The 26,556-nt window shown below is 36.1% G+C and overlaps 2 long non-coding RNA genes across 2 annotated transcripts; one reads left to right on the forward strand and one right to left on the reverse strand.

Moving 5' to 3' along the window:
- Nucleotides 1-4,886: 4,886 nt before the first annotated feature.
- Nucleotides 4,887-8,108, forward strand: LOC148699193 (uncharacterized). Its single transcript, XR_015964976.1, has 2 exons — nt 4,887-7,952; nt 8,044-8,108. It is a non-coding gene; the product is annotated as an uncharacterized LOC148699193 (long non-coding RNA).
- Nucleotides 8,109-22,003: 13,895 nt separating this feature from the next.
- LOC137719828 (uncharacterized) lies at nt 22,004-26,285 on the reverse strand. Its single transcript, XR_015964982.1, has 3 exons — nt 24,009-26,285; nt 22,891-23,392; nt 22,004-22,451 (listed from the first exon to the last, which is right to left on the reverse strand). It is a non-coding gene; the product is annotated as an uncharacterized LOC137719828 (long non-coding RNA).
- Nucleotides 26,286-26,556: the final 271 nt, after the last annotated feature.

The raw sequence follows: 26,556 nt of genomic DNA on the forward strand, positions 1-26,556 counted from the left end.
TTTACCCATTGCTCTTGTAGGGTAACATGAGCTTTTATTCTCAACATGTAAGCGAATAACTTTTGCATCTCTTTATGGCCACGAAGAACTTTTTCCACTTCCAAAGATCTTTTTCGTTCTTCATTGTGTTTTTTCAATTCCTCTAGGCGCTCGTACAATCGGCTACGTTGAGCCAGATTGAAATCTTGATATATCATATGAACTTCGTAGTTTTAGCACTGGGTCCCACTAGGCGTGCCAAAATGTTGACCCTAAAAATTACAAAGCCTACGTGGCGCGCAGGCCGAGTAACTAATACTAATTACGTCCTTTGGTTGAACACGGGGTGTGCCAACTCATCGGTCGAGCTCAGCCGAGGAGTAAAATTTGTTGATGTTGCGTTGAGCGCGTTGCTAACTTCTTTATCTTGCAATTGCGGCCAAGGTAGGAACAAATCTCGGCCTATGGATTCTCGAGCCTGAAGACAAGGCTGCTAGTTCTGCGAAGTTCAATATCAAATTCGGCTCTCAGGGTTCCAAATGTAGTAACCTGGTAACACCTCACTTCGCCGAGAAGGCTAATGAGATGACCTCTGCCAATAAGGATTTGAAAATCCTTCTCGACCGAGACTTGGATAGATAACAAGTCGATCTCGACGCAGTGCTATTTATCCAAACTGAAGGTGCTTTGGGAACGATTGATTCTAAGGCAACAACGCTGTTTACAAAAACTGAAGATGTTCGCTGGTTGCCTTCACAGTGCTGTTTATCTAAACTGAAGATGTGTCGGCTGGAAAAAGAAAATAAAAAATCTCAAGATGTTTGAGAGGTTTTGCGCAGGGCAATTGTGTGTTGAATTGGAGGTCCTCTGAAATATTGCACAGTGTCTTGTATTTATAGGGACGAGTACGCGCTGGTTGATAAGTTGATAAAGACTCCCAAGCCATTAAAACTCTTCCACTAACTTGATCCTCGGATAAGCCTTACTACTCCCAAGACTCTGAACTTAGTCAAAAATGCAACCAAATTCGATCCTTGTGTTTATATCTTATCACATCAAATCCCAAAATAACCTGCATGCTTGGATTTGAACAAATAACGTTCATCTAAACAACCACCAATTATATATATATATATATATATATATATATATATATATATATATATATATAGTTTGCACCTTTCACTGTTTCACATGGCATGCAGACTATACGTCAACCACCAACTATATATATATATATATATAGTTGATAACCTTTCACACGGCATGCAGGCCAAGTCCATCATCAATCTTATTCATCTGACAACATCCATAAACAACCTAGCCTACTTAGGTCTCCTATCTCACCATTATCCAAAGCCATCATCTTTAATATCATCTTGCAGCATATCCAATCCACACGTCCACACACATCCCAATGCAATTTAAACTGTACCACTTGCTTCGGGATATAATTCGCACCCTATTTATTCTGCTTAAGAATATACTAAGATAATTCATATTAAAAGAATAATTATTATGATAAAAACCATAATACTATTCTTTAACAAAATTATCTTCACTTTTCCATCCGACCATCAGGAGCTATGCTCACTCAACGACCTTGATTACTCGGACCCTTGATGTAATTTTCGGCCCAAACAGATTGTAAGCAGGACCGACTGCTGAATTCTTCAGCAGCCAAGTTCTTTCTGTCAATTATTGCAGATCGTGAAAGTGAGTTGGATGATGGATAAAAATAAGTTGGTCCAGAATTTGAAACCTCTAGACTCTAGAGTAACCAAACGTGTCCATCAATTATTGGGTCGGGGAACATGTCAATTATTGCAGGGGTTACATAAAACTTGTAGAATTTCAGGGGAAGAATGTCAAACATTGCAGGGGTTACATGAAACTTGTAGAATTAAGTCATCCATATTTACTTGGTAATAAAGTGGTTAAGTAAATATATATTCAAATTTAAATAATGTTATCATATTCTCTAAGCATTTGCTATTGGAGCAAGTGCACACCACGCAAGCAATAGAAACATGGAGTTGCAATTCGCTATATGGATTCACATCATGTGTTTTAGGTTTAGAATTTCTTCATCTTCTAAATTATTGTAAGAGTATCAAACCTTCTTTCTCTCCTTTTTTTTTAGGATGTAGAGAGAGCTCAAAAGTACTACAATATTTTAGGGGAAGGGTCAAACCTGAGACGTACGAGTAAAAATTCAACACCCTATTCAGCATAATATTGCACCATATGCCAAAAAGAAAATTATCCCCCTACCCTTGATAATAATAAATTCAAAATAAAACGAAATGGTGATGGATTTACTACTTGTGAATTTTTCCACATGCAACAATGATCATACTTTAAACATGTTGAAATTGACTATTACTTTATTATTAAATATTAATGTGGTGACTTAACATAATCTGTCATTGTGACATATGGTTTACTAGCGAGGGTGTCCACGTGATGATGAGAAGTTTAAAGCCGTATGAAATATGTAGAAAATTCTAAATAAACACACACACACACGGGGTAAGCAATACTATTTACATACACGTAACTCATGTGCAATCTTAAAAATTTTGTTGTACAAACTTCCATAAAACATAAGGACCAAATATTTAACTCCACACATTTAAGTGAAATTTGATAAATCATGCGGAACAACAAAAGTAAAATGGAACTGAATTTTATTGCATCACGATCAGTGGGCTTATGAATTTAGTTCTTCATAGTTAGAAATGATTAAACATAATGCCTTGCTAGACCTTTAATAAAGCCATTAAAAGAAAACAAGTAGTTAACTTCTTCGATCCTAATTACAAAACCTAATGGCATATAGTTAGGTTGATATTTACATATATTTTGTATCTCTTTTACCTAATTTTAGTCATAATTTAGTTAGGTTTAATGCGTTTTGTGCGATTTTGGTAGAAATTATAATTTGAGAGAAAACATGTATTTTATTGCAAAAATATGAAAAACACACTATGGTTGTATGTTTCTGTTTGGACTCAAAATTACACAATCACTCCGAGCGATCAAGACTGTGTTGTTGAGTGAGCTAAGTTCTAGCCGTTAGATAGCTTAGTCGGGATAATTTTTAAGGAATAATATTGTGATTTTTTGGTCATGATATCCCTTAATAATATATTAAATTATCATGTTCTGCATGGATGAGAATGGATGAAGTTGGAACTTGACTAAGCAAAAGAGTTGGTGATGATTATCATCGAAAAGTGATATTCATGGTGTCGTTTGAAGGGAAGTATAGTTTGAAATGGACATGGTCTCTTTTGGGAGTCTTTGACTTGAAGTGACGGATTTGGATTGGATTTGCAACGCTTGGATAATGATGAGTTAGGAAACCTAAGTAGGCTAGGTTATTTGAGTAATGATGGATGTTGACAGATGAATTGATGATGGACTTAGCCTGCATGCCGTGTGAAAGACTACCAACTATATATATATATATATATATATATATATATATATATATATATATATATAATTAGTGGTTGTTTAGATGAACATTATTTGTTCAAGTCCAATCATGCAGGTTATCTTGGGATTCAATGTGATAAGACCAAGGTCTAAAATATCGATATTATCGGCGATATTCGTTTTTTTAGAGGACGATATGCTAAAATATTTATAAATATGGTTTTGTTTTGAATTCTTTTTGCAAGAAAGAAATTTGCACATGACAATGAATCTTTGACAATTTCTTTTCAAGTATCTACTTTTGAACTACTCACCAGTCACCACAATGAATCTTTCACAATTTCTTTTCAAGTATATACAATTTCTATGTTGGACCACCTCCCGGATTTATGAGCCCCTTCACTGGTGAGGCAAACTTCACGCATGCAACAGGGATGAGTACCATGGCAGTAGGCGGGCAGGACCAGGAATTGGTGCCATAGGGAAGGACTATACTCGTAAAGAAAGAGGCAAGGGGACTTTGTCAAGTCAAGAAGATGACTCGTTATCTATAACTTCAGACTCTGTTAGAGTGGGAAGTAGTAACTATGGTTATACTCATAACCAACCATTTCCCTACCCTTCATATCCCATTCTTGTTGGGATGGAATCGAGCAACTCATGGAAAGAATCTGAGACTCAATCTTCAAATGATTTTGCTTATGGACGATGTCAACCAATCTCGGATCCATATGGGTGGCATGTTAACAATTACATGCAAAACTATTTTGGGGATTTATCATTTGATGACTACTCTTCACAATACACTTACTCTACACATAGAGATGATGAAGATAGTGAAAATTTTGAACCTCATAGGAACTCTATGTGGTACTAAGTCACTCATGTATCTTACCATGCAATGTATAAAGTGTAAAATATTGTACTAATTCATTATATATAAATGATTATGGTGTGTTTAAACTTCTTACTACATATTTTCTACACTCACAATGTTTGCTAGCTCGCTATATAATCAACTCAAATCAGTTAAATCCATCATGCAATGCATTTCCTTCCAATTTTTTGTGATAAACTAATAGATCATTGACTAAATAAACATCTTGCAAAGTTTCAATAAAAATTTCCAAGTTTTTCTTACAATTTCTGTGGTTTTTATTCAATTTTTATCAATATCGATAATATCCCAATATTTCCATCAAAATTTCTGTGTTTTTGGACTACCGATATTTCCAATATCATCGATATTTTAGACCTTGGATAAGACTAAAGCATAAGGATGGAATTTGGTTTCATTTTTTACTAAGTTCAGAGTCTTAGGAGCAGTAAGGCTAATTGGTGGCTGTTTAGATAAACATTATTTGTTCAAGTCCAATCATGCAGGTTATCTTGGGATTCAATGTGATAAGACTAAAGCATAAGGATCGAATTTGGTTGCATTTTTTACTAAGTTCAGAGTCTTGGGAGCAATTGGGCTTATCCGAGGCTTAAGTCAATGGAAAAGTTTCAATAGCATGGTAGTCTTTATCAGCTTATCAATCAGCGCATAATCGTCCTTATAAATACAAGACACCATGCAACATTTTGGGGCCTCCAATTCAACACACAAATTACCCTACACAAACCCTCGTTCCACGCGAAACCTCTCAAACACCTTGAGATTTTTATTTTCTTTTTCGCCAACACATCTTCAGTTTGGATAAACAGCACTCTAAAGGCAACCAATGACAACTTCAGTTTGGATAAACAACACTATTGTCGTAAAAACAGCCGTCTGGGGAGCACCTTCAGTTTGGATAAACAGCACTGCATTGAGGCCGATAGATTACCTATCCAAGTCTCAGTCGAGAAGGATTTTTATATCCTTATTGGCAAAGGTCATCTCATTAACCTTCTCGGCGAAGTGAGGTGTTACAGATTACTGGGCTTGTCACATTGAACGCCGAGTTGTTTTATGATTGGATACTCACAAGTAAGCTTTAGAGTTCGGCATTCTGACGGCCAAACCACATTCACTATCAAGACATACATCTCTTTTGAGTACTTGTGTCCGTATAGCTTGGTACCGATTTAGCGTGCTTATACTCTTACAAATATAATCATCGTGACCGAACCCGGTGCCGATGATCCGTAAACTTTGCAGAACTAGCAACCTTGTCTTCAAGCTCCAGAACCCAAAGGCCGAGATGTGTTCCCTTCTCGGCCGTAGTTGCAAGATCAAGAAGTCAGTAGCACTCAACGCAACATCAACACATTTTACTCATCGGCCGATGAGTTGGCACGCCTTGCACCAATCGAATGACGTAGTTAACTTATTAATTATTCGGTCTGCGCACCACGTAGGTTTAGTAGTTTTTGGGGTCAACAGTTTTCTACTCTAATTGGGCTGGTCCATTCCCAGTCAAGCGGTGCGAATTGGTTTAATTGGTGTGGATTAATTGGTTTAATCTCCTTGTTGAGTGAGACAAAAGGAAGAGAAAAAAGATAATATAAAAAGGGATATGCGGCACAAATTGCAGAGAATCTCCCTGCGCAGCACACATACAGGGAGGGAGAGAAGCTGAGAGCATGAGGAAGGAATTAATTGGACAATTCAAGCTTCGCTGTGGAGCGGAGATTGAAATTCCGGTTGTTTTTCTCTATGTTTTCGAATTTCAGCGTTGTGTTCTTTAATTTTATCATGAATTGAGTCCTTTTGTTAGGGCTAGTGTGTACTCCTATCATGAACATTTAATACTCTTATTTCATATTAATGTAAGTTATTTTTTATGTTGCGTAATTGTTATTGTACTTTATTGTTATCAAATAACTGGACATTTATTTGTGTGAAGAACTAAATTGTGATTGATAGGTTGTGTTTAGTAAATAGGTTCTCATAACAATCACTATGAATTACATCATTGAGTAGACATGCTGGTTATGATTTGTGCATTTTCATATAATTATCCATTGAGCGTAAAGAGTTTCGATTATCTAAATATATTGCTAGACATAGAGTTGCTTGATAGTTAGAAAAATAGTTCGTATATTCTAACCGGAAATATTGACGAATTAAAAGATAATTGCTAGCAATATAGGAAAGAAATAACTTTGCACGTGTATACCACTACTATTCCAGGAACCATAAACCACAGTATCCTTTGTTACATTTACTTATGAGTGATGCTATGTTTGGAACTTTGGATTGAGTGAAATGATAAAGACTACAACTTCAAAACTTTCAGGCACAGATTATACAGTTTTTTTTATTTTTTTTTATTTTTTTTGGTTGGACAAATTTTATATATAGGCTAAATGAGTAACTTTTCAGTTAATTTCCTTTGTGTCCTTTTCACTGTTCCTTCACTAATGTGTTTGCCTTTTTACCCTTTTTTTTTTTCTGTGGACACTGTTTATGGTACAGTGTACTTCCACTTTTGCCCCTGCTTCTTTCTTTCATTCCACTTCTGCCTGGAAGGGAGGCTTCAGAAACTGGACTCTTCCAATTTTGTCCCTTCTTGGTTTTGTTTACTTCGTTTCTCCCACAACAAACATCTCTCTAAATTTTTTATATAATTTCGATTTTGCCTCTTCTCGACTCTCACTCTTTTACTTCATTTTTGTCTCTCTGGGAAGGGAAAGATCTAGATGTACACATGTGGCTCATCTAGGAGGGAAAAGAGGTTAAAGGTATGCATGTTGATCATCTGGGATGGGAGGGAGTCCCTCTTATTCCAATTAATTCCCTTTGTGTCCTTTTCACCGATCATTCACCAGTGTGTTTCCCTTTTTACCCTTTTTTTTTTGTTTCTGTGGACACTGTTTATTGTACAATGTACTTCCACTTTTGCCCCTACTTCTTTCTTTCATTCCACTTCTACCTGGGAGGCTTCAAAAACTGGACTATTCCAATTTTGTCCCTTCTTGGCTTTGTTTACTTTATTTTTGCCACAACAGACATCTCTCTAAATTTTTTATAGAATTTCGATTTTGCCTCTTCTCGACTCTCACTCTTCTACTGCATTTTTGTCTCTCTAGGAAGGGAAAGATCCAGATGTACACGTGTGGATCATCTAGGAGGAAAAAGAGGTTAAGGGTACGCGTGTTGATCATCTCATTCCACTCTCTCTCAAAAATCTCAAAAGTAAAAAGCTACCCGCATGAAAGAGATATCCTTTTTCCCTCTAATTTTTTTATGTTATTTCCTATGCATGCCATTCCATTATCCTTTGCCCTCTCCTCTCTGTCTGCGCCCACAATCAAATACACTCTCTCCTCTCCTTCTTCTCCCTCTCTCTCCGTGTGGGTCTCTTCTCTCATCCAAGGAAGATGCAAGAACTGTCAGTAGAGCTTCCAACATAGACTATTCCTCATTGTGAACCATCAAAGCATTCTGATCTGCAATTTGACCGCCAACAGATTTAGATGAAGAAAAAAAGTTGGAATTTGGACGGTTGTTTAATCTGATTGGGTTTTTTTTTGTTTCGGGAAAATTGGTGTGCGAATTCGAGGGTTGTTGTGTACAACCTTGCAAACCTCTTGTGATTAAGGTCTCTGAGTTTTTTTTCTTTCAAATCTTTTTTTCTCTTTTTCGATGATTTGTGTGCGGCTGCTCCATCTAATTCGATTTTTTCATTTTAGGAAATCTTGGTCTTCGAGTAGATCGATTGCTTGATTGATGTAAAATAAAGTCCTCTGTTTTTCTCTCTCTAAAACTCTGTTAAATCAGAGAAATTTTTTATTATGACGGGAACACAGGTGCATGTTGTTATGTAAATGGTAAAAAAAATTTATATTTTGTTGAAAAGTCTAGTGGGTATTGAATGCCCACATAGAAACTTCAGATATTGGGTGGATTTTCAATGCCCATAAAATTAATCTTGACTTGGGAGGTGAAGGAAGTTATTTTGTCAAAGATGTGTGCTTGGAGTTACTCTATAAATAGAGCATTCCGTATGCTTTCAAGAGATGGTAGAAAAAGAAAGAGAGGAAGAGGAGAGGAGAGGAGAGAATACATAGAGTTATCTTTGTACTCCTATTATTCCAAATTATAATGAAAGCATCACTGCTACCCGAGGATGTACTCCAGTCACACTGACTGTAGAGGAATCTCGTAAATTTTGTGTCTTATTTTATTTATTCCACTGCACACACACCGTCAATTTTACAACACGTTATCAGCACGAGAAGCTCTCATGTCAGTGAAAAGCACAACGCCATAAATCCGGTGAAGCATTATCCACCTCTCACCTCCGTCATCTAAAATCTCATAGAATAAAAGGTATGTCCATTTTTCGTCTCTCCCATTGCGCCAGAAGCGCCCCACCGAATTCCGGTGAGAATTGAAATTTACGACCTGAAGTCGTCACGAGATAAGAAAACTCGTACTTGACAACTGGTTTCCAGAGATCTAGAAGAATCTCATCAGACTTGGAAACCCAGATCATGTTGTTTTCGACGGATATTGAGAACTCCCATGAATACTTGGTTGTTTGAGATGGTGATGGCAAGAATGAATCCACACAGGCCTCCCTCTCTTGTGCCTCCGTCAACCCCACTGTCATCTATGTCTCTGTAAGGAGGTTCTTGCTTAACGATGTCATGTTCCCTGGGTCATGTAAGAACAACGCCAGTCTCTGAATTGAATTTGGGCAACCTCCATAACTACCCAGCTGGCCTTGTGTTTCAAGACTGGCAGAGACAGAGAAGAAAAAAATAATAGAAAAGGGGGATTGATGGAATGACAAGGCACATGTGAAGAAGAAAAAAAGGGATGTTGACTGCAACCTAAGAAAAATACATATAAAAAGGAATTGAATGGTGCATGACACCATTTGGTCAAAATAATATAAATAGGTTTCTGTTGGTGCATGGCACCATGTTGCAGAAATAAGAAAAGTAACAATAATAAGGTTTGAATAAGTGCTGACAAAAGAAAGAAAAATAATAAAAGGAGGTATGATACTTCTTGTTATTTATGTGAATTGGTGTTGATTTAAAACCCTTTCACAAGTTTTATTTACTTTAAAGCAATTTATTTATCATGAACGGTTTTACCGCCTACTGCTTTAAGTTTTGATTTATGTGAATGGTGCTGAATTAAAGCCCTTGTCACAAGCTTTATTTACTTAAATGCAATTTATTCATTATGGCTGGAATTACCGCCTATTGCTTTAATTTATTTATTGTACTTCTTTTTGTTACGATGAGTACATACTGGACCTGAAGTTCCTTGATCAAATCAGAACCTGCAGTTTCTTGATCCTCATCAAATAAAAATGATTGGACCTGAAGTTCCATCAAACAAAAAGATCGGGCATGAAGCCCCTTGATCCTCAAGATCAGGATATGAAGTTCCTTGATAAGTACCTTAAGTTTGAAGTGCCGCAGTGCCTCAACTTCATTACAATAAAAGCCATAAGAGTCTCAGTCTACAGACTATTAAATAAGGACCAGAAGTTCCTCATGTCCCTACTCAAAAATGATTTAGCAGAAGCATTTATTAAGCGGATGAAATTGATTACCCGCGTTTTGCTGATGAAAATGAAATTGCCAAATTTTCTACATGGGGCATGTCATTTTACATGATGCATTATTGATTTGGTTGAGACCTGTTGACAACCATCAATACTTCTCAGTACAACTCGTGTTTGGGAACCAGCCAAACATTATACATTTACGAGTTTTTGGTTGTGTTATCTATGTGCCTATTGCACTGCCACAACATACTGAAATGAAGCATCATTGCGGATTAGGCATTGATATTAAATATCATCTATCATTCAATATTTAAAACCCTTGACTGGGGATATATTTACCGCGTGGTTTGCAGACTGTCATTTTGATAAGACAATTTTTCCCGCCGTTAGGGGGAGAAAATAACTTCGTTCCAGAAGAACGATGAGCAAATATCATTCCAGAAGAATGATGAGAAAAAACCGTTCCAGAAAAACGAAGAGAATTTGTCTTATTTTGATTCATGAAGCAATCAATATACAAATAATTGAATGATGCATTTAATGATGCAACGAAAGTGATGAAATCACATATACTTGCTGCAAATGTGCCTACAAGAATTAATGTCCCTGTTGGACAAAATAATATGGCAGCAAATGATTTATCTGTTACACGCCTGAAGCGTGGCTGATCCCCAGACTCAAAAGGTTCAATCCTTCGAAAGAAGAAGAATATGGCACTACTGAACTATTGCATAACTGTCACATGCCAGACGCATAACAGTTGCAACAAGGATACTTGTCCCGAAAAGGTCAATCCGCGGACATGGGAATATTGATGTCTCATGCATGAAGCATGATAGACGTATAGGTTCCAATGACTCAATTCCCGAAGTGGAGATTAAAATCCAAGCTTTATAATGCTCAAGAGGAGGTTATGATCCGCATTCTCTAAATTATAACTATCCTGGAAGGGATAGTGTAATGCCCTTGAAGAGGCAATGGATATCCCAAAAAGAAATGAAAAGTTTTTATGCATGCACATGCACATGAGAATATGGGATCACAGATTGATGATAACCAATGGTAATTTTGGTTTTTACAAGTAGCTACTAAATTTATCAATGAGCTGTGGTAATATTGAGTCCCGTTCTTTTTCCATCAACAAAACTATGGGCCAAAAATGGAGAAAGGCAATTCCATTATAATTTTGTAAGAACGTGGAAAAATAGACCTATATACTTGGATACAATACAAATAGCCAAAAGATGTTGAACCTAGAAGGTTACATATGGGCATTTGTAATACCATGAAATACATCCACATGATATGACACAAGATTAGAAACGAGTTCGTATAAATGGAGAATTATATACGAAGGATTATGAGTCGCCCACATCATATCTCTACAAGTAAATCCCTCAAATATACATGGAAGCGAATTGCTCTGTATAAATTCTAAAGGAAAATATGTCATGAAGTGTAGAAAATTCATAAAGGATTCAAATTGCTTGAAGTAAGCCCCGGAAGGGTAAAGCATAAAATATGTATTCAATACCAATGGATGGTATAAATTGCCTTAGTGAGTACTTCCATTATGATATTGTTGCAACATACTAAAATCTCTTGCAAGAGTTGATGATATTAAATTGGGACTCCTGAAGAGTCAAGAAAATTATAAAGTGTTGAGAGAAATATTGTCTCGAACTGCAGAATCGAACAATATGCCAACACGAATCTTATCCATGATGTTTATGATATTAAAGAATCATATGGATTGAAGATCAAGAGTTGAATACTCAAATGATTTAGACACTAAGAATGATCATTTATCTTCGCAAGGATAAAGATAAATTGATATTTGGTCCAGAAGTATTATATCTTAGTGAAATATATGCTTTATTTTATTTAACACAATACACTGAATGAAATAAAGTTTATATATTAATATCTCCGAGAAATTACATACACATGAGTTAAAACAAACAAATAGGAGGGAACCTTCACAAAGGTTGCTCATGTGAAGCCTCAGTACTCGGAAGTACCCCAGAAGGGGAAGACACCAAAAGTTGATTATTTGGAGTCTCAATATTTGGTGGAACTCCAAACAGCTGAGACAATGGATGTCTTTGGAATAAAGACTCAAACCCCCGATTGTCATTTTGAATCCGACCTTCGGATTCCAGTAGCTGGTTGAGCTTTCTTTTCATGCTCGTAGAGTAATTATTTGCAAGCTTGTGTAACACTCTATTCTCATGCTTGAGCCCTCTAATCTCTTGTTTAAGACTTGCAACCTCAGCCATTAATGATTCAATTTGGTGAGTTCGAGCAAGTAGGTGCTGGCCCATATTGGATACAGAGCCTGCACATTGAACACTGAAAGCCAATGAGTCTTGAACGGCTGCCTCATCAGACCGGTTTGAAAGGATTCTGTTATCCCTTGGAGTGAGAAGATTCCTGGCTACCACTGTAGCGGTTATGTTATTCTTCATCACAGAGTCCCCAACCGTAAGAGGACCATTAGAAGATGAGAAGGACGGGCGCCATATGTTATCCTGATGCTGCTCGTCTATATCAATCTTGAGACTCAAATCTAAACAAATGTTAGATGGGCAAGCCATTTTCAGAAATGATGAAGGAAGTCAGATGAAATCTCAGAAGTGCAAGAAAGGGAAATTTCTGCAGGCAACAATTTTCTGAGTGTTTCTGAACAAAATTGATATCTCTATAAAAGAAGGGGCAACAGGACCACTTATTCAAAAATCGAAGAGACACCGATTTTTGAATTTCAAAAGCCGGATTTCCCTGCATGACGTCTGTCAACATTTCTCAGACGCAATCTCAGCTCTTGGATATCACGTGCAACTTTGTCAAAGATCTCTGATAAAGTTGAAAACGCGTGAATCTTACTGTTCTAATTACACCACAGTTGTTGACAAGAGTAAAGGCACAGCACTACTACCTGCTATTGGGAAATCCATATATATGTCAACCTTTGTCCTTCATGGTAAGGCAGAACTGAAAAATATCTAACTCTTCCTCATCTTCGAGAATGCTTATTTCACAAAGTATCTCGAAATACTCAGTTTTCTTCATCTCTGAGAATACCTCTACAAACAAGTCACACCAGAGTAAGAGTATCTCATATCATCAGGGACGAGAGCAAGAGTATCTCATATCATGCAATCTCCCTGTCCTTTCCTTTGTCCTTGTTCTTACCTGCCAAGATAAGGACAGAGAAAGCAATATGTCGGAACCTCCACTCAAACTTTCACTGCCACCAAGAAGTGATGGTCCATTCAAATGCAAGGTTTGCATTCCACTGTTGTATCAGAGGACAAATACTACAAGAGAAGATGCCAAACCTGCATAAGGAAAATACCACTTCTGCAAGGAGAGCAAGTAAGGCAAGTGAAAATGATACATTGAAGCATGTGGAGACAACCACAACAAACACATGTCAGTTCATCCCCGACAAAGCCTAAGATCACTTGTCACATGAAGCTCCTCATGATCCAATTTCATTCAAGATCAAGCCTAGACGGCCTTTGAAGAAATCACAAGTCCGATTCAAGATCAAGTATCTACCATCCTTGAATCAAATTCAACTCCAGATAAAATAGGTAAATTCAGACCTTTGGAGGAAGTCTAGCAGAAGGACCTCCAACCCAGTTCAAGAACAAGTCTGTGGAAAATTAACAACAAGTAAAACACCTCATCCGGCAACTATCACCGCTAAAAGACTAAAGCAGCAGGATCAATGATCAGCTTAAAGAATTTGAAATCAGGGGGAGATACGCATCAAGGGGAAGCATCCAAAAATAGATCAAGATCTTAACGAGGCAACTCATGTTGATATGTGGGCATCCAAGGGGGAGTGTTGAAAAGTCTAGTGGGTATTGAATGCCCACATAGAAACTTCAGACATTGGATGGATTTTCAATGCCCATAAAATTAATCTTGACTTGGGAGGTGAAGGAAGTTATTTTGTCAAAGATGTGTGCTTGGAGTTGCTCTATAAATAGAGCACTCCATATGCTTTCAAGAGAGGGTAGAAAAAGAAGGAGAGGAGAGGAGAGGAGATGAGAGAATACATAGAGTTATCTTTGTACTCCTATTATTCCAAATTATAATGAAAGCATCACTGCTACCCGAGGACGTACTCCAGTCACACTGACTGTAGAGGAACCTCGTAAATTTTGTGTCTTATTTTATTTATTCCACTGCACACACACCGTCGATTTTACAACATATTTTAAGTTATTAACTATTTAACACATATATCTCATTATTTATGTAATGACACGTAATGAATCATCTTATGTCTCGATTATACTGAAAAATCTTTCGTTAAATTAGGCTCTTGTTGGATGTGTGAGATTGTGAAAAGTTTGTCTTGCGTGATTTAAATGTTTTTTTTGGCAGGCTTATGTCAAGCAACATTAACAAACAGACATTTGTCCTATTAGTAGTGTCAGTAGCCACACTTTGGACATTATAAAATGGGATGGTAGGTATTGGTCTCCTTGCCGTTGTATTTTTATATTGGCAAATAGGAACAATGGCGGTGTATGAAGAAAAGATAGATGGTCAACAGTACACCCGGTTTTAGTATAGAAATAATAAATAAATATAAATATACACTTTTGTTATATGTTATGATTTGTTGTATAGAGAATTGAGAAAAAAAAGTTAAAGACAATTTCGTTTTTTCGAGTTGTAGTAATTAGTAAATATATAATGACATTGATTGGTTCATTTAAGAGTTTAATTCTTCGTTGATTTATTTGTATTGTGTGCTTGAGAATGAAAGTAATGGATAAACTATGGAATTGATTTTCCTTATAATATCCATATAGATAAGGAATTGTTCATTTTATTAGCAATTATATGAAGTAGGCCTATTATGCAATACAAGTTCTAAATTCATTTAGTAAATATTGAGTTTATTTTTATCAAGTAGTGACATTTGATTTAGGAGCTTCTTAAATGTTTGTATTTTGAAAATTGATTTCAATGGTTTTTTATGAAATTTTTTTTTTTAGCTTACGTAATTATGTGCTGCTTTAGGGACACTTACTGCAGTGGGCACAACTTATGAGACTCAGAAGGAATGACGATTGCTCCTTCCTCTTCCAGATGATCCTGAGATTAATGATTGTGAGTTTGAAAATCTTTGGCAATGATTTCAAAACAAAGAAAATTTTTGTTGTTCCATCGACAGTTAATGAAGGTTTGTTGTAATTTGTTTTTCCTCTGTTGGATGTGTTCTAATGCTATGTTTTCCATTGCACAAGATGAATTGTTCTCTTATCTTTCAAACATAATCTTCCATACAATTTTCAATTCCGCAGCCGAGCGCGGGTTGAAGTTTCTAGTTTATACTGTTTTCTTTAAATCTCCCATGAACTGACCTCTATCTGTTGTACTAATTTCCACGAAATATTGATGTGATCCATGCTACCATATCACATAAAAATCACTTGTTATTTCCCCCTTGGTAGAAAACTGAGAGAAGAATGCTACTCAGTTTAGTAAAAGTGACTACACATCCTGTATCTCTTATAATCCTTGCTTTGCTAAATTAGAACCAGCAAAACTCACCATCACGGAAGTTACAAGATAATTTGTGTTAGGAACATGTGCTGAATCAAGATTTCCGTTCCGCTCTTTGTAACCCTGATCCATATTATACAAAATTCGAACTTAATATTATAAATTAGGAGTAGAATTTGGCCACATTATTAATATTATTATATATGCCATAAATGTCAGAATATGAGCATAAGTATGAATCTGTGGATTAAGATATTTGATTCAAGATTGGATAAGAAGTCTTGTTGAGAATGGATTTGTAATCCATGTTATACTGAAACACTATGTATGAGGAATTGGTTGTCTCTATGGATTCTAATAGGGGAACCCTCGTAAGACTTAGCTAGGATTATTATGCATATAAAGTGGCCTCTACTCTCACAGTTACTATGCTCTATTCTTTTGGACTAAGATCGACAATTAGTTAAGAGCAATCTGATTACTGAAGAGAGGAGAAGGTGCACTGCTACTTTGCTTCAGAAATTGAACATGGCTGCTTCCTCGAATTCATCTGCAGGTAAGTTTTTCCTTATGTGTTGAAGGGGTTATGGACATGGGTTTGTATTTGAAGTATTGTGTTTCATATTGCATGTTTCTGGTGATATGTTTACGTTAACATTTGGTATCAGAGCCTGAATTACATGTTTATGGATTCAGCCTTAAAATCGAATGGTTCGTAAATAAAAAAAATTGCAAACATGAGGAATCGAACACGGGTTCCAAGTTGCAAATAAACAGATAACGACAAAACAGCTTTGAAAATTTACCGTTGGATTTCTGAAAAATGTTACCGTTAGATTTCCTATAATTCTTTTGGATGGGGCCTTTCTGATTAGGTTTCAATTAAAACTTCTTCATATGAAATCTTGTTTGGGTTTTTCCTTGTGAATTAAAAATAAAATTCGTTCAATTGGATGACTGATTCCGCTGCGCTGTTCCAAATTGAAATCATCTACCGAAGGCATGCCTTGCTTTTCATACTGCCTTGTAGAAGTCGTTCATCCAAGTTTATTCTGATGCTTAAATTGAATCTAGGTTTTCTTTTGAGTTTTATCAAAATTCTAATGTAGAAGACAGGATGATCAAAATTAGTTCAATGAAATTTAACATTCTGTGATATTAATGATGAAGACTTTATATAAAAGACTAACTATTCTGATGAAGGATGCAATTATTTCGATATCTTGCAAAAATAAAAATAAAAAAACCATCTGCAGCATGCATGAGACACTTGAGAACTGTCTATTGTTGCATATCTGATTGTGATTTACTAAGTTCTCGATGAGTGTATGCTTGTCAAACATGTGTTGATAAGTCTCTATGCATGGATCATTGATATAAGTTATGATGTGCAAACTGCAAAAGAAATCAGGAACATAATTGGTTCGTGTTTGTGATTTCATCTGCAGTGTCTGCAATATCCTTGAAGACTTTGAACTTAGCAAATATCCCAATTCTCACTGGAGGGAGTAACTACAAGAAATGGAGGAGAAAAATTGGCTTGTTGTTGACAATAAATGAGTATGACATCGCCATTGATACTCAAAAGACCAATGATTTTAGATCAAAGTACAAAAGTTGAGAAGACTGATCATGAAAGATGGACAAAAGCCAATAAAGTGGCACTTTCAATCCTGGAAAGTGGCTGACTGATACGGTTCGTGGAGGCATTAAGAAACATGAACTAGCAGCTGATTATTTGAAGGCCATTGAGAAGAAGTTCAAAGAATCACATAAAGCAAAGATCATCCAATACATGTCAACGTTGACAACTTACAAAATTGATAATGTTGGTTCAATCAGGGATCACATTATGAAAATGACTGATGCTGTAAAGAAATTGAATTCAATGGATGTCAATATTGGTGAAAAACAATTGGTCTTCATGATTTTTCAAGCTTCTCCAATGAAGTACTCTCAACTGAAGGTGTCTTACAATACATAGGACAAGAGTTGGGATGTAGATGAACTAATTGCACAATGTGTTCAAGAAGAAACTCGGCAAAGGCAAGAAAAAGGCAAGGATGTTGAGACTACGAATTTTGTGCAACGAGGAAGAGGGAAGAAATCATACAATACTAGAAATAATTCAGGTAAGAACTTCAAGAACTCTAGGAATTCTGATAAGAGTGATATTTCTGCTAAAATATTTTAATCTTCCAAAGGGTCTAACAATCTTAAACCTAAAGTTAAAAACGTAGCTAAACTTAAATGTTTTTTTTTCTGCAAAACTCGAGGTCATTTAAGAAAAGATTGTGAACTATTTAAGGACTATCTAAAAGCTAATGGGAAAAAAATAGTTAACTTATGTGTAGAGTCAAACTTAATTGAGGTTCCATTTAACTCTTGGTGGTTTGATACCGGCTACACAATTCACATAACAAACTCAATGCATGGTTTTAATGTTTTTGTGGGGGACGGGACAAAAGTTGCAGTTAAAGTTGTTGGGTCAATTAGGTTAAAACGGAATTCTAGTTTCATTTTAGAATTGAAGAATGTGCTTTATGTGCCAAAGATAAGAAATTTGATCTTAGCCTCTAAACTTGTGAAAAATTGTTTTTCTTTCCTAGGTGATTGATAAGATTTTTAGTACCTACAAAAAGAAGGTTAAAATCACACAAAATACTTGCAAGAGTACAAGGTTGTTGTAGTATAGATGCTCATGCAATGTCGTTCTCCACAAAAACAATTTTAATAATTTATGCAAAAACAATTCCTAATATGAAGCCTAAAAGTTGAGAAAGGAGATTTTGAATTTGCGTAATATTAAAAACAAATAATAAATTCGCCCAAAACTAATACGATAAAAGAAAAAAGTTTAAATATCAATTTATAAAAGTACTAGGGTTCCACCATCACTTAGCAATCCTATGTATTCTTACCAATTACTATGATATACACATGCCACTTTGAAAGTTAGGTTTTCCTAATATACATTCTACTTGGAACCTTCAACATAGAACGTATATCTAACATGCAATCCATCCAGACATTCGGATCAAATATGAACATGAGAAACTCATTATGCTTTATGAAAACCCTTTGAAAAAACCACGCAACCCTTAAGACGTGTGTTCATTTTAAGTGAAATTACAATTACTAACCACAAGAAGCCAGCATCAATTTCAAGGAACCTTCTAACCAAAATTGCATCAAATTATTTTTCTAAAGATTCTAATGGTCACGAATCATTAAGACACTTAGATAGTTTAAAATGGTGATTAATAATTCAAAGAATGCATGCATAATATCATAAGGAAATTGAAAATAAACTACATATTCTTGCTAAAGCTCGTGAACTCGCCCTAGCAAAAGAACGTCAAGTAATGTTATTCATACCATGTTTTTATACCACATTTCTATACCACTTTAGGTAGCATCTGATGTGGACAACCACATCATTTGAAAAATTTGCAAAACCCAAGGAGAGGAAGAAGAAAGACTCCTCATATACCACAATCATCATTTAATTAACAAGTTTTTCTTAATTATTAGTTTATTAAATAATGAATTAAATTTAAAAATCTGATTAATTCAAATGATGTGGTTGTGTACATCAAATGCTACCTAAGGTGGTATGAAAATGTGGTACAAAAACATGGTATGAATAACATTACTCTAGAACTTCACTTTTTAGCAATGTGTGCTGGTCATTTATTCTAAGGCCAGAAAATAACGGGTTAGTGGAAAAATCTGATATTTTGACACAATCAAGTTAAGGGACTCATGAACATCCTCCAATTGGAATTACTCCAATTCATCCATTTGGACACATTTTGCACTAGAGGAAGTTGAAAGTCCTATATTGAAAATATAAAACAAAATATCAAAATTCTTCAAAAATAATAGCCAAAATATACTAAGAATATGGTTAAATAATTAATATAAAATCTACTTATCATTGATGATGAATGTTTGCAACTTTTTCAAAAGAACTATCTTAATTCCACTTTAGGGATTGCTAGCTTAGTTGGAAACTTATGGCAGTTGGAGTGTAGTGTGGTCTTTAATGTACATCATGCACTAAATACAAGCACTAAGACAATGTTAAACACTGACACTTCTTAAATTCTTTGGCACAAGAGATTAAGTCATATATCAAAAGAAAGAATCATTAAATTGTCAAAAACAAACTTGATTCCTTCACTTGATTTTGATTTTGAAACTGCAACTGAATGTGTGGATTGTCACATCCCGGCCTGGACCCTCACCACATTCCGGGCTCAACTCCACCGTAACACAATATTGTCCGCTTTGGGCCCCGACCACGCCCTCACGGTTTTATTTCTGGAAACTCACACAGAACTTCCCAGTGGGTTACCTATCCTGGGATTGCTCTCACATGAACTCGCTTAACTTCGGAGTTCCTACAGAACCCGAAGCCAGTGAGCTCCCAAAAGGCCTCGTGCTAGGTAAAGATGGGAATATACATATAAGGCTTATAGGATCCACTTCCCTGGGCAATGTGGGATGTTACAATCCACCCCCCTTAAGGGTCCGACATCCTCGTCAGCACACTTCCGACCAGGCATTGGCCCTGATACCAAATTGTCACATCCCGGCTCGTGCCCCACCACATCCCGGGCTCGACTCCATCGTAGCACGATATTGTTCATTTTGGGCCCCGACCACGCCCTCACGGTTTTGTTTATGGGAACTCACACGAGAACTTCCCAGTGGGTCACCCATCCTGGAATTGCTCTCGTATGAACTCGCTTAACTTCGAAGTTCCTACGGAACCCGAAGCCAGTGAGCTCCCAAAAGGCCTCGTGCTAGGTAGAGATGGGAATATACATATAAGGCTTACAAGATCCACTCCCTTGGGCGATGTGAGATGTTACAATGGATTGTTTCAAAGGAAAGTTAACTAATTTTCAAAATTTTGAAGCCAAAAGAAGTAAAAAAACTACTTGAGATTATTCATACTGATGTTTATGGTCCTTTCCCAACTAAAATGATTTGTGGAAACAATTACTTTGTTAATTTCATTGATGATTTTTCAAGATTTGGTTATACCTTTCTAATGAGTGAAAAGTCAGCTGTTCTTAAATGTTTCACAATCTTTAAGACTAGAGTAGAAAAACAGTTAAATAAATCCATTAAGATTGTTACATCGGATAGGGGTGGAAAATATTTTGGCACGTACACAAAGTCTAGACAACATTAGCGTGACATCTCATCCTGAAATTTATCGTATTTTATTCTCAGTATTAATGAAATTATCAAAATACCCCTTAGATGCCACATAAGCCTTCCTTGTGGATCTCAATTTGCCTTTCACTTTTCCAATCTTATTTTACTATTTTTGAATTGTATTCATTTTTACGAACTTGGTGTCGCAAATAGAACTCAATTCGGAGTTATAACGAACAAATTATGTTCGAAACAGTGTAAATTTAACTGTGGCTTCATGAAGTAGGCTGCCTTGGTCTTATCTGTCTGATGAACCTCGTGTAGACTAAAGGCATGCATAGGTTTGAAAAATTGAACATTTCAAAATGATAGGTCCATTTCAAGTTGACATGGGTATATATATAATCTCAGTCCAAGCTCATTCCTTTTGTCAACAACTTTTATATTTCAATGGTAACTTTATTAAGAATAAACCCTGACACCAAAAAATACATTATTCTGCCAACTCAATCAATTTGGACCATTGAAATTTGATTCAACGGCTACAAATAAGGGGCCTCTTTAAAAGTTAATAATAACTTTGGCCGTTAGATCAAATTTTAAGGGTCCGGATTAGGTGATTGGATGAATTTGGGGGAAGGAATTCAAAGATAATCCCCTTCCTTAGTTAACAGCCTAATCTCCCTAAAAACAGGTATAAATCCTAAAAAGCCAAAAAAAGCCACCTCCATCAACTAGAAGGATAAAGTGAGAATTGAGAAACCAACAAATACCACTTTTATCTAAAATAAACAAACTAATGACATGTAAATGAAAAATACTTAGGTAGATATTAGTCAAAGCGTCTTAGTAAAATCTTTGAAAGACACAAATGTTTTATAAAAAAATATGTAAAAAAGAGTGAGGAATTCTAATTTCCTGGAGGACTGTATTAGCCCTTTATAAATGACCTATTTGTCTATTTGCCTCTCCAGCATTGAACTTGTATGAAGCTGTCAATTTCACCCTTGAATTGTAATTTTAGTGGATTACCCTCCAAAACTTTATTAATATCTAATTTTCACCTTGGCGTTAGATTTTTACATTTTCATCTAATTTTTCATCTATCTTGCTCATATGAACACATGACAATTGTATAGGTCAAAAAGGTAGTTTGCTTTAGTAAATTGGAAAGAAGAAGAAAAAGAAAAAGTAGAGAGCTGCTAGACCCACACTATTATCTTATTTCCTCACCTATGTTATAACCCTACCCACTATAATAAGTTAAAAAAATTAAAATACTATTTACTCACTCACTATTATTCCTAAAGTAACCCTTAATATATGAACAGATGTGAACCAATCCACCATTGCAGCTCCAAGGGACTTGCACTATTGACCAGAAGCCTAACTAATCATAATATTGTAGGCAAAAGTTAAATATAAATCATAGCCATAAAGGTTTGCAAATTCAATAAAAAAAACCACTGAGCTATGCGAATGTAAATGAAAAGTTCGTTGGCGACAAATTCAATTGTACAGTGCCAACAAGTTCAAATGACCCACACATAAAATTATTCATCTATCTCTTCAGTGAAAACTTAATTTTCTACTTCTTACGTATAGAAGCTCATCTTCTACCTCTTTAATGAAAACATCATCTTCTAAGTTCATTCTTTTTTGTTTACTATGAATGAAACGAGGTGGGAGGATGAGTTTGGATTTAAGATTGAAAAATCGTCTAAACAAAGTGTGATTCCGTCCCCCCTGGTTGAGCGATTTCCCGGTTATATCCCTTGTCTTTTTGAGACCCTTGGTGTAGACTAACCAAACGTATCAATTATTGGCTCGGGGAACATGTCAATTATTGCAGGGGTTACATAAAACCTGTAGAATTCAGGGGAAGCATGTCAAACATTGCAGGGGTTACATGAAACTTGTAGAATTCAGTCATCCATATTTACTTGGCAATAAAGTGGTTAAGTAAATATATTCAAATTTATATAATGTTATCATATCCTCTAAGCATTTGGGATTGGAGCTAGTGCACACCAAGCAAGCAATAGAAACATGCAGTTGCAATTTGCTATATGGATAGAATGTTCTCCTCATTGGTTTTAAGTTTAGAATTTCTTCATCTTCTAATTTTGTAAGAGTATCAAACTTGAGGAATTTTTGGATTGGGGAATTTCTGGATTGGCTTAGTTATGTAAAAGAGGTTATGGAGTTCAAGTACATATAAATCCTTAAAATAAATATAATATCATCCATTACCAAAATTTTACACTCAATAATCACCAAAATCTTACAATTATTTAAGACATACCAGCATGGCGATCATAGCTCTTCATATTCTGTGCCTCTTGTGTAAGGTACTCTGCTGCTTTATGCACAATCTTTATTCGTATGACGGAATCCACAACTTTTTGGTTGGACATCACTTCCGTATGCCAACACAAGGATCTCTATTTCATCATCTATCGTCTCCACAACCCCATGAGAATCGCAACCGATATATTTCCTCATGTGTGTAACACCGAACACCCTTGTTAACCATGATGCCCCGAAAGAACCACCTCTCTTGTCATAAACAACTGACACTTACTTAAGCATACCATTTTTACAACAGAAAACGGCCCTAGAACTCCCAACATTGACCACCACCAACATATACCTGCCCTAAAAGTACATTAAATATTGCTGAATCACTTGAAACTACTAACACCCCAAAGCCTACTTGTTTGATTTGTCCATAATTCCTTTCTCAGTTCCAAAATATGCTGTACCGAGTGCATGCGCCATGGCTACCCAGGTCCAGAACTCGGGATCTGCTATGGTATTTTCAAAAAGATTAGATTGCAAGTACGCAGGAACATCATGACCCAATAAGCCATAAATAATGCTAAATAGCCCTATTTCATGATCACCGAGAGGGTTACCAGTCTGCCTAAAATCTGCAACACCATAACTCTGTATAAGGATATTGTATACTTCATTTACCACATGGAAGACATATGTGGCATTTACATTCTGTGAGGCATTTGAAATCTCGCTTCCTTTCCCAGAAACAAGAATATCTATTCATGAAAATGAACCAATTCTCGGACAGGAGTATCCTAATTCTGCCTAACCCAAAATTTTCTTTCGTGTTGTCGGGAATTTGACTAACTATCATGAACGATGTGGGGATAATACTTGTAAATTTGAAGTCTTCACTAGAATTAGAAGCAAGTGAAAAGAGAATTGGGGAATGATGTCAAGAGAAATGAAGAGAAGATCATCAGCTTCCACAATCGATAGAATAGAACATGCACAACGATAGTAAGTAACATTAGCACCACTAGTCTCCCACTAAAAACTGTTTCCATGGCTTAATCAACTGGGGCACAACGATAGAATAGAACAATATAACAATATAACACAGAGAAACAAAGTTTTACTCACTTTCCTCAAACAGTAGGGGTAGAAAACCCTTGAGCCTGTAGTTCATCAACTGGGGCACAGCTATTCCATGTGTTAATTTCTAATTTGAAAGGCTTGAATTGCATACCTTGACCGCAAGGTGAAACTATATGAAAAATGAGAAATATAATTGGTCTTTCAACCAAACACTTGTTCTACATGATGAAATTTTTTGAAAGGCCAAAGAATACAAAAATCCGTTATAGTTGAAGTTAGCAAATAACTACATGGTGCCTGGCACCGAGAGAACTTGACCTTTTATGTCCGGTTGACCTTTTATGTCCGGTCTGGCTACATATGCTCTGGGCACTAAACTTTCTTTCTTCAGTGCAAAATACAAAACTAAAAGACACAAGTTTATAAATGGTAACCTGGCTTAGCATACGAAAACTTTACAATGACCTTATTACTGGACACAACTACTTCCCTACCTGAATCTTACTTGATACTGCAGCATCAGATTAGAAAATAGTTTCAAGTGCTTTAGCAGAGACGACCTGAAGAAAAGCCTATATGCTAGACTATTCTTTACATAAATAATCAGACTAATAACGTAACTGTAACAAGAGTAGTGTGTGTACACATATTAGTCAAATGAAGACGGTGATAGATACAGTAAGGCTGGGATGGTTACCTTGTTCGAGGAAAGAGGATATACGCTTATCGGTTGTACTGATGCCCCCCTAAGGATATGAAAGAAGCCTTGAAATTTTTATGAAGAGAGGGGGAAACAAGGAGAATTACCATTGTGTATGTTTTTTGTTTCTTATAACAGAAGAGAGGAATTCAATTCAGTTAAAACAAGGGAAGAAAGTCTAACAATTCTTTCGTTTGAATGGGCTGACAACATCACAGAACAATTCAGTCAAAACTTTAATAATTATTGATGAACCACTAGTACTAGAGATTGAACTGAATTTTTTTCTTCTGGTAGAGGTTGATGCTTCTATTGTTAAGTTTAAGCTGAAGCAATCTCCACACTTAACCCCCAATTTCCTCACTGAAGGCTTCTCTTCGATGATTGTTCGATTTCCACGCAAGATTCATTGGCAAAAAAGATAGGAAACAATTTGACGGCCAAAAAGTAAAATAAAACTGTTCCTGACACAAAACGAGGGGAAGAACTATTGCAATCTCAACCTTATCAGGCATCTAGCACACAGTAGTAAGGACTAGGGTTTGAGTAGTCATTCTCCAACAATACATGAGTTATCATTTGGATTCTTTCCCATGTGTAGATGATATATAGCATGATCAATTAGGGATTAAGGTATTGACACAATTCATTCTGCACTTAATCGGATATCCAAGATGTTGCGGTTCAGCACAAATGCACTCCGATGATGATTGAAAATGCTTGGGGAAATGTTGGTAAAGACTCAAGTATGTTCTGCTAATTTATTGTTGCGATTGGTTGGCAGTCAAGACCAGAAGAGCTATCCAGGGATGATCTCGTTTGCATAGTTTGAGTTTATAACAATATAGATAGCAAGCCTTCTCTAGCACATGAGCTGCAGGCTTGCACCATATTTCACTCAATCGTGAACACAACAATATATACAGCAAGCTGGAAAATTTCCAAATACTGTTCCTAGAAATAGAAGAACTCGTTCGCGAACTTGTTTCTAGCAATTTGCTTGACTGATAATTATGGTTTGCAATGCATAATGCTGTAATATTATGAAGTTGACAAAAAATATTATCACTCGTGTCGTCGTGTTTGTTATAAGACCCGCAAGAAGGTTACCCCCAATTAAATTTTTTGCACAGATATGAACAAGAAGACCAATTTTCTCATTCAACACAAACAAAACCCTTAATCATCAAGCCCACAATGTCATACATTTCCATTCCATGACATAAACAAAACCATAAATTAGAAAAAACAATACAACAAAAAACTCACTGTATTCATGTCCTTGCGAATCGTCGGATTCATCGCAGTGCAAAATGCAACACAACTCCTCTGTTTTGCTCTGTTTCCACCCAACTCACCCATGAAACTGGTACACAAGCTCCAAAGCCCTCTCCTTTGAGCCCTGAGGGTCAAAACTCTTCACACTCCCCAAAAACCCATCACCGTTAAGCCGCCTCTCCTCCGCCAGGGCGGCCGCAGAAGGAGAAAGTCGCCTTTTGGGCCGCTTGTTCTTGATGAAGCAATCCCTCATCTGCTCCTCAACCATGTCAATTTTGGGCCCAGAATTCCCCTCTCCAAAGCCATCACAGTCATCGTCGCCTAAAGAAATGGATAAAAAAGACAATTCATCTCGTTGGTTGTATAATTTGCATATGGAATTAACTTCCTGCTGAACATTTCAGCAGGAATTTCTGCTTACACCCAATGTTCAGCAGGAATTTCTGATGACACGTGTCCAAGTTTTGATTTTTTTAATTAAAATTTGAACACGTGTACATTCTGAATTGGGTGTAAACAGAACCTTCTGCTGAAATTTCAACAACAAAGTCTTGTTCTTTGCATATTACATGGAAATAGCGCATACAATATCATTATTAATTAAGTGATATTATT

Source organism: Pyrus communis, chromosome 1 (genome assembly GCF_041283825.1).
Source record: "Pyrus communis isolate YQ-2024b chromosome 1, ASM4128382v1, whole genome shotgun sequence".
In the NCBI taxonomy this organism is placed as follows: Eukaryota; Viridiplantae; Streptophyta; class Magnoliopsida; order Rosales; family Rosaceae; genus Pyrus; species Pyrus communis.